This window comes from Procambarus clarkii, unplaced genomic scaffold, assembly GCF_040958095.1.
Source record: "Procambarus clarkii isolate CNS0578487 unplaced genomic scaffold, FALCON_Pclarkii_2.0 HiC_scaffold_104, whole genome shotgun sequence".
In the NCBI taxonomy this organism is placed as follows: domain Eukaryota; kingdom Metazoa; phylum Arthropoda; class Malacostraca; order Decapoda; family Cambaridae; genus Procambarus; species Procambarus clarkii.
Window position 1 is genome coordinate 3,551,014 of NW_027189137.1, and position 8,817 is coordinate 3,559,830.

Genomic DNA, 8,817 nt, shown 5'->3' on the forward strand with positions numbered 1-8,817 from the left:
TAATGATGCTGTCAGCATACCCCACATGCTAATGACATCATTAGGCAATCAGTCAGCAATCACATCTGCTGACTCACCACACAACACAGTACATAAAGCATGCAAATGAACACATAGACATGGCATTCACATAATCAATGAAAAATATCATCAGGTAAATGTAACTAACTACACAGACCTCAGGGTACCCACTGACATCCCTGCAACCTGGCCTGCCTACCTCTAATGATTATAATTAATATACGGTACTCTATGGCATTAATCCAGTCTGAACGATTATATAGAATCGACAGGCCGGATCACTTATAAGGTAAATCTCTACACTGACCGGTTACATACTCTAGTCAGTCTACTACACACATATATACATCATGATACTACAGTGTGGTCCCGTGTACTCTCCTTATTTTTTTACTCATTTCCCAGGTCACTACCACCCTAGCTGTTAACACTTATCTTGCTCCTCATGCATCGACAAGATGTGGCCTTAGGCTGTCCCGGGAAAGTGACCAAGGCATGTGGCCACCGCGTGGCCCACAGCGCCCCTCCCGAGTTGAGAGGGGGGGGGGGGTTGCCGGCGCGCGGGCAGGCGGGTGGGTAGCCAACGCGCGGGCCGAGCCGAGCCGAGCCGGGCCGGGCCGAGCAGCTGGGTGGCCGGGGGTGGCCACGGGTAGTGCATGACGTCATAGCACCCCACCCGGCTGAGCTGGTGCGCAGGGTGGGGTGGGGCTTGGCCGTGCGGGTGGCCTGGGTGGGTGGCTGGCGTGCGGACAGGCGGGTGGGGTAGCCAGGCCATGTGGCTGGGCCATGCGGCAGGTGGCCGGGGTGGGCCCCGGGCATACACACGTGGTTGAGGAATCGCCCACAACTCCAGCAAACCAGAGCCTGCCTTGCTCTACACTGGGGTGACAATGGCCGGCGGCGTCACCACATGGCCGCCGCTAGGTGGAATACAAAAAATCCAACATGGGCCTGTAATATCACACTCAATTACACTGCCCATAATACCACCGATTGTCCATTGTCCATACAACACTAGACAGGATACTCGACCCACCTGTTACACCATGAGGCTCTGCCAGCTGCCTCATGGGTGAACACTGTCAACTGTCTCTTTAGTTTTTTACTGTTCCTTCCGTAAATCGTCGGCCCTCGAATTTCACGAATATTGGGCCTAGACACAACCAGGGATAGCAGGGGTGCCATCCCTGCTAGTTAACACGGTAATGTCCGCGATTAACGGGGGTGGAGGGGGAAAACTCCCCCCCTCCACCCCGACACGTCCTAGTCCACCTGCTACCCTGCTCAGACTACCTATTTCCCGGGCAAGGGAAACTCAAAATACCCATACCTCCTCCCTACTTTGTCTTGACCAATCAGCATGGAGCTGGCACGGCTCCCTCGTGCTGCTCCCAATCACAGCCGTTCGCGCCAAAACTCGGCTTGGAGCACACTTGCCTACTCCAATCACAGGCTCACTCACCCTCGAGCGTCCCGTGACGTCACAAGGAAGGGGAGGCCTAAAAGACAGTGGCGTACTGTCTCACATGTTAGGGGGGGGGGGCAACGTTCACTCCACTCTCCCCCCCCCACCTCTAACGGTTTTAGTCAAGTATCCTCTCATACCATACACTCTCCCCTCCCCATCCTATTTCACAGAAACAGGAACATCTCTGTAATTCTCTCTACAGAGCAATCACAGACTTCTGACTACTCACAAATGATAGACCATAACATAAGCTTTCATTCAACACCCCACAAGTATATGTTAGTTTAAAAGCTTCAGTTTCTAGAGTGACTAGCCTAATCTAGAAACTAGGAAAACTAGCTGAGGGAATCTGATTCCCTCACACCTGGCCTACTGTGTTGGTGAAAGGGTGAGTGCTGCTTCCTTGGTCTACCCTACTTGTCCACCACAACACTACCCTCCTCCTCATTAACAACACTACCCTCCACTTCCTCCACAACACTCCCCTCCTCCTCTTCCCCATCCACAACACTACCCTCCTCTTCCTTCTCCTCAACACCACCCTCCTCTTCCTTCTCCACAACACCACCCTCATCTTCCTTCTCCACAACACTTCCCTCCTCTTCCTTCTCCACAACATAACCCTCATCTTCCTTCTCCACAACACCACCCTCCTCTTCCTTCTCCACAACACTACCCTCCTCTTCCTTCTCCACAACACAACCCTCCTCATCCTTCTCCACAACACTACCCTCCTCTTCCTTCTCCACAACACAACCCTCCTCATCCTTCTCCACAACACTACCCTCCTCTTCCTTCTCCACAACACCACCCTCCTCTTCCTTCTCCACAACACCACCCTCCTCTTCCTTCTCCACAACACCACCCTCCTCTTCCTTCTCCACAACACAACCCTCCTCATCCTTCTCCACAACATAACCCTCATCTTCCTTCTCCACAACACTTCCCTCCTACTCCTCCTCCACAACAATACCTTCCTCTTCCTCCTCCACAACACTATCCTCCACTTCCTCCTCCACAACACTATCCTCCACTTCCTCCTCCACAACACTGTCCTCCTCTTCCTCCTCCACAACACTACCCTCCTCCTCCTCCTCCACAACACTACCCTGCACTTCCTCCTCCACAACACTACCCTCCTCTTCCTCCTCCACAACACTACCCTGCACTTCCTCCTCCACAACACTACCCTCCTCTTCCTCCTCCACAACAATACCCTCCTCTTCCTCCTCCACAACACTACCCTGCACTTCCTCCTCCACAACACTACCCTCCTCTTCCTCCTCCACAACACTACCCTGCACTTCCTCCTCCACAACACTACCCTCCTCTTTCTCCTCCACAACAATACCCTCCTCTTCCTCCTCCACAACACTATCCTCCACTTCCTCCTCCACAACACTGCCCTCCTCGTCCTCCTCCACAACACTACCCTCCACTTCCTCCTCCACAACACTACCCTCCTCTTCCTCCTCCTCCACAACACTACCATCCACTTCCTCCTCCACATCACTACCCTCCTCTTCCTTCTCCTCAACACCACCCTCCTCTTCCTCCTCCACAACACTATCCTCCACTTCCTCCTCCACAACACTGCCCTCCTCGTCCTCCTCCACAACACTACCCTCCACTTCCTCCTCCACAACACTACCCTCCTCTTCCTCCTCCTCCACAACACTACCCTCCTCTTCCTTCTCCACAACACCACCCTCCTCTTCCTTCTCCACAACACCACCCTCCTCTTCCTCCTCCACAACACAACCCTCCTCTTCCTTCTCCACAACACTACCCTGCACTTCCTCCTCCACAACACTACCCTCCTCTTCCTCCTCCTCCACAACACTACCCTCCTCTTCCTTCTCCACAACACCACCCTCCTCTTCCTTCTCCACAACACCACCCTCCTCTTCTTTCTCCACAACACAACCCTCCTCTTCCTTCTCCACAACACCACCCTCCTCTTCCTTCTCCACAACACAACCCTCCTCTTCCTTCTCCACAACACTACCCTGCACTTCCTCCTCCACAACACTACCCTCCTCTTCCTCCTCCACAACAATACCCTCCTCTTCCTCCTCCACAACACTATCCTCCACTTCCTCCTCCACAACACTGCCCTCCTCGTCCTCCTCCACAACACTACCCTCCACTTCCTCCTCCACAACACTACCCTCCTCTTCCTCCTCCTCCACAACACTACCATCCACTTCCTCCTCCACAACACTACCCTCCTCTTCCTCCTCCACAACACTACCCTCCTCTTCCTCCTCCTCCACAACACTACCCTCCTCTTCCTCCTCCTCCTCCAAAACACTTCCCAACTCTTCCTCCTCCACAACACTAACCTCCTCTTCCTCCTCCACAGCACTACCCTCCTCCTCCTCCTCCACAACACTACCTCCTCTTCCTCCTCCACTACACTTCCCCCCCCCCTCTTCCTTCTCCACAACACGACCCTCCTCTTCCTTCTCCACAACACTACCCTCCTCTTCCTTCTCCACAACACTACCCTCCTCCTCCTCCTCCTCCACAACACTACCCTCCTCCTCCTCCTCCACAACACTACCCTCCTCTTCCTTCTCCACAACACTACCCTCCTCCTCCTCCTCCTCCACAACACTACCCTCCTCCTACTCCACAATACTACCCTCCTCTTCCTTCTCCACAACACTTCCCTCCTCTTCCTCCTCCACAACACTACCCACCCCCTCCTCCTCAACACCATCCTCCTCTTCTTCTTCCACAACACTCCCCTCCTCTTCCTCCTCCAAAACACTTCCCTCTTCTTCCTTCTCCACAACACTCCTCTCCTTTTACTCCTCCACAACACTACCCTCCTCTTCCTCGTCCACAACACTACCCCCTCTTCCTCCTCCACAACACTACCCTTCTCTTCTTCTTCCACAACAATTCCCTCCTCTTCCTTCTCCACAACACTACCCTCCTCTTCCTTCTCCACAACACTACCCTCCTCTTCCTTCTCCACAATACTTCCCTCCTCTTCCTCCTCCAAAACACTTCCCTCTTCTTCCTTCTCCACAACACTCCTCTCCTTTTACTCCTCCACAACACTACCCTCCTCTTCCTCGTCCACAACACTACCCTCCTCTTCCTCCTCCACAACACTACCCTTCTCTTCTTCTTCCACAACAATTCCCTCCTCTTCCTTCTCCACAACACTACCCTCCTCTTCCTCTTCCACTACACTACCCTCCACTTCCGCCTCCCCCAACACTATCCTCCTCCTCCTCCCTCACAAACCCTTCCTTCCTCTTCCTCCTCCTGAACACAACCCTCCTACTCCTCCTCCACAACACTACTCTCTTCTTCATTCTGCATAACACAACCCTCCTACTCCTCCTCCACAACACTACCCTCCTCTTCCTCCTACACAACACAACCCTCCTCTTCCTCCTCCAAAACACTACCCATCCTCTTCCTTCACCACAACACTATCCTCCTCTTACTCCTCCACAACACTACCCTCCTCTTCCTCCTCCACAACACTGTCCTCCTCTTCCTCCTCCACAGCACTACCCTTCTCTTCCTCCACTACAACACTACCCTCCTCCTCCTCCTCCATACCACTACCCTCCTCCTCCTCCTCTTCAACACTACCCTCCTCTTCTTTTTCCACAAAACTTTCTTCCTCTTCCTCATCCACAACACTACCCACCCCCTCCTCCTCCTCCTTTACAACACTTCCCTCCTCTTCCTTTTCCACAACACTATCCTCCTCTTCCTCCTCGTCAGCACTACCCTCCTCTTCCGCCTCCCCAACACTACCCTCCTCCTCCTCCCCCACAATACTACCCTCCTCATCCTCCTCCTGAACACTACCCTCCTCCTCCTCCTCCACAACACTACTCTCTTCTTCCTTCTGCATAACACATCCCTCCACCTCCTTTTCCAAAACACTACCCTCCTCTTCCTCCTCCACAACACTACCCTCCTCTTCCTCCTCCACAAAACTACTATCCTCTTCCTCCTCCGCAACACTACCCTCCTCTTCCTCCTCCAAAACACTACCCTCCTCTTCCTGCTCCACAACACTATCCTCCTCTTCCTCCTCCACAACACTACCCTCCTCTTCCTCCTCCGCAACACTACCCTCCTCTTCCTCCTCCACAACACTACCCTCCTCTTCTTCCTCCACAACACTACCCCTCTCTTCCTCCTCCACAGCACTACCCTCCTCTTCCTCCTCCACAACACTTCCCTTCTCTTCTTCCTCCACAACACTACCCTCCTCCTCCTCCTCCTCCACAACACTACCCTCCTCCTCTTCTTCCTCCTCCACAACACAACCCTCCTCCTCCTCCTCCTCAACAACACTACCCTCCTCTTCCTCCCACACAACACTACCCTCCTCCTCCTCCTCCACAACACTACCCTCCTCCTCCTTCTCCACAACACGACCTTCCTCTTCCTACCCCACAACACTACTTTCCTCTTCCTCCTCCACAATACTACCCTCCTCTTCCTCCTCCACAACACTACCCTCCTCTTCCTCCTCCACAACACTACCCTCCTCTTGCTCCTCCACAGTACTACCCTCCTCTTCCTCCTCGACAACACTACCCTCCTCTTCCTCCTCCACAACACTACCATCCTCTTCCTCCTCCACAACACTACCCTCCTCTTTCTCCACTACAACACTACCCTCCTCTTCCTCCTCCACAACACTACCCTCCTCTTCCTCCTCCACAAAACTACCCTCCTCTTCCTCATCCACAACACTACCCTCCTCTTTCTCCTCTTCAACACAACCCTCCTCTTCATCCTCCACAACACTACCCTCCTCCTCCTTCTCCTCCACAACACTACCCTCCTCCTCTTCCTCCTCCTCCACAACACTACTCTCCTCCTCCTCCTCCTCCACAACACTACCCTCCTCTTCCTCCTCCACAACACTACCCTCCTCTTCCTCCTCCACAAAACTACCCACCTCTTCCTCGTCCACAATACTACCCTCCTCTTCCTCCTACACAGCACTACCCACCTCCTCCTTGCCAACACTACCCTCCTCTTCCTCCACAACACTACCCTCCTCTTCTTCCTCCACAACACTACCCTCCTCTTCCTCCTCCACAGCACTACCCTCCTCTTCCTCCTCCACAACACTACCCTCCTCTTCTTCCTCCACAACACTACCCTCCTCTTCCTCCTCCACAGCACTACCATCCTCTTCCTCCTCCACAGCACTACCCTCCTCTTCCTACTCCACAACACTACCCTCCTCTTCCTCCTCCACAACACTACCCTCCTCTTCCTCCTCCACAACACTACCTCTCCTTTTCCTCCTCCACAAAACTACCCACCTCTTCCTCCTCCACAACACTACCCTCCTCTTCCTCCTCAACAGCACTACCCTCCTCTTACTCCTCCACAAAACTAACCTCCTCTTCCTTCTCAACAACACTACCCTCCTCTTCCTCCTCCACAACACTACCCTACTCTTCCTCCTCCACAACTCTACCCTACTCTTCCTCCTCAACAACACTACCCTCCTCTTCCTCCTCCACAGCACTACCCTTCTCTTCCTCCTCTACAAAACTACCCTCTTCTTCCCCCTTTACAACACTACCCTCCTCTTCCTCGTCCACAGCACTACCCTCCTCTTCCTCCTCCACAGCACTACCCTCCTCTTCCTCCTCCACAACACTACCCTCCTCTTCCTTCTCCACAACACTACCCTCCTCTTCCTTCTCCACAACACTACCCTACTCTTCCTCCTCCACAACACTACCCTACTCTTCCTCCTCTACAACACTACTCTCCTCTTCCTCCTTTACAACACTACTCTCCTCTTCCTACTCTACAACACTACTCTCCTCTTCCTCCTCTATATTACTACCCTCCTCTTCCTCCTCTACAACACTACCCTCCTCTTCCTCCTCCACAACACTACCCTCCTCCTCCTCCTCCACAACACTACACACCAATTCCTCCTCCACAACACTACACTCCTCTTCCTCCTTTACAACACTACTCTCCTGTTCCTCCTCTACAACACTACTCTCCTCTTCCTCCTCTACACTACTACCCTCCTCTTCCTCCTCTACAACACTACCCTCCTCTTCCTCCTCCACAGCACTACCCTTCTCTTCCTCCTCCACAACACTACCCTCCTCTTCCTCCTCCACAACACTACCCTCTTCTTCCTCCTCCACAACACTACCCTCCTCTTCCTCCTCCTCAGCACTACCCTTCTCTTCCTCCTCCACAATACTACCCTCCTCTTCTTTCTTCACAACACTACCCTCCTCTTCCTCCTCCAAAACACTACCCTCCTCTTCCTCCTCAACAGCACTACCCTCCTCTTCCTCCTCCACAAAACTAACCTCCTCTTCCTTCTCCACAACACTACTCTCCTCTTCCTCCTCCACAACACTATCCTACTCTTCCTCCTCCACAACACTACTTTCCTCTTCCTCCTCCACAGCACTACCCTTCTCTTCCTCCTCCACAAAACTACCCCTCTTCTTCCTCCTTTACAACACTACCCTCCTCTTCCTCCTCCACAACACTACCCTCCTCTTCCTCGTCCACAGCACTACCCTCCTCTTCCTTCTCCACAACACTACCCTCCTCTTCCTTCTCCACAACACTACCCTACTCTTCCTCCTTCACAACACTTCCCTACTCTTCCTCCTCCACAGCACTACCTTCCTCTTCATCCTTCACAGCACTACCCTCCTCCTCCTCTTCCACAACACTACCCTCCTCTTCCTCCTCCACAGCACTACCCTCCTCTTCCTCCTCCACAGCACTACCCTCCTCTTCCTCCTCCACAAAACTACCCTCCTCTTCCTCCTCATCAACACTACCCGCCTCTTCCTCCTCCACAACACTACCCTCCTCTTCCTCCTCCACAGAACTACCCTCCTCTTCCTCCACAGCACTACCCTCCTCCTCCTCATCCACAACACTACCCTCCTTTTCCTCGTCCACAGCACTACTCTCCTCTTCCTCCTCCACAGCACTACTCTCCTCTTCCTCCTCCACAAAGCTCCCCTCCTCTTCCTCCTCCACAAAACTCCCCTCCTCCTCTTCCTCCACAAAACAACCCTACTCTTCCTCCTCCACAACACTACCCTACTCTTCCTCGTCTACAGCACTACCCTCCTTTTCCTCCTTTACAACACTACTCTCCTCTACCTCCTCTACAACACTACTCTCCTCTTCCTCCTTTACATTACTACCCTCCTCTTCCTCCTCTACAACACTACCCTCCTCTTCCTCCTCCACAACACTACCCTCCTCCTCCTCCTCCTTCACAACACTACACACCTCTTCCTCCTCCACAACACTACTTTCCTCTTCGT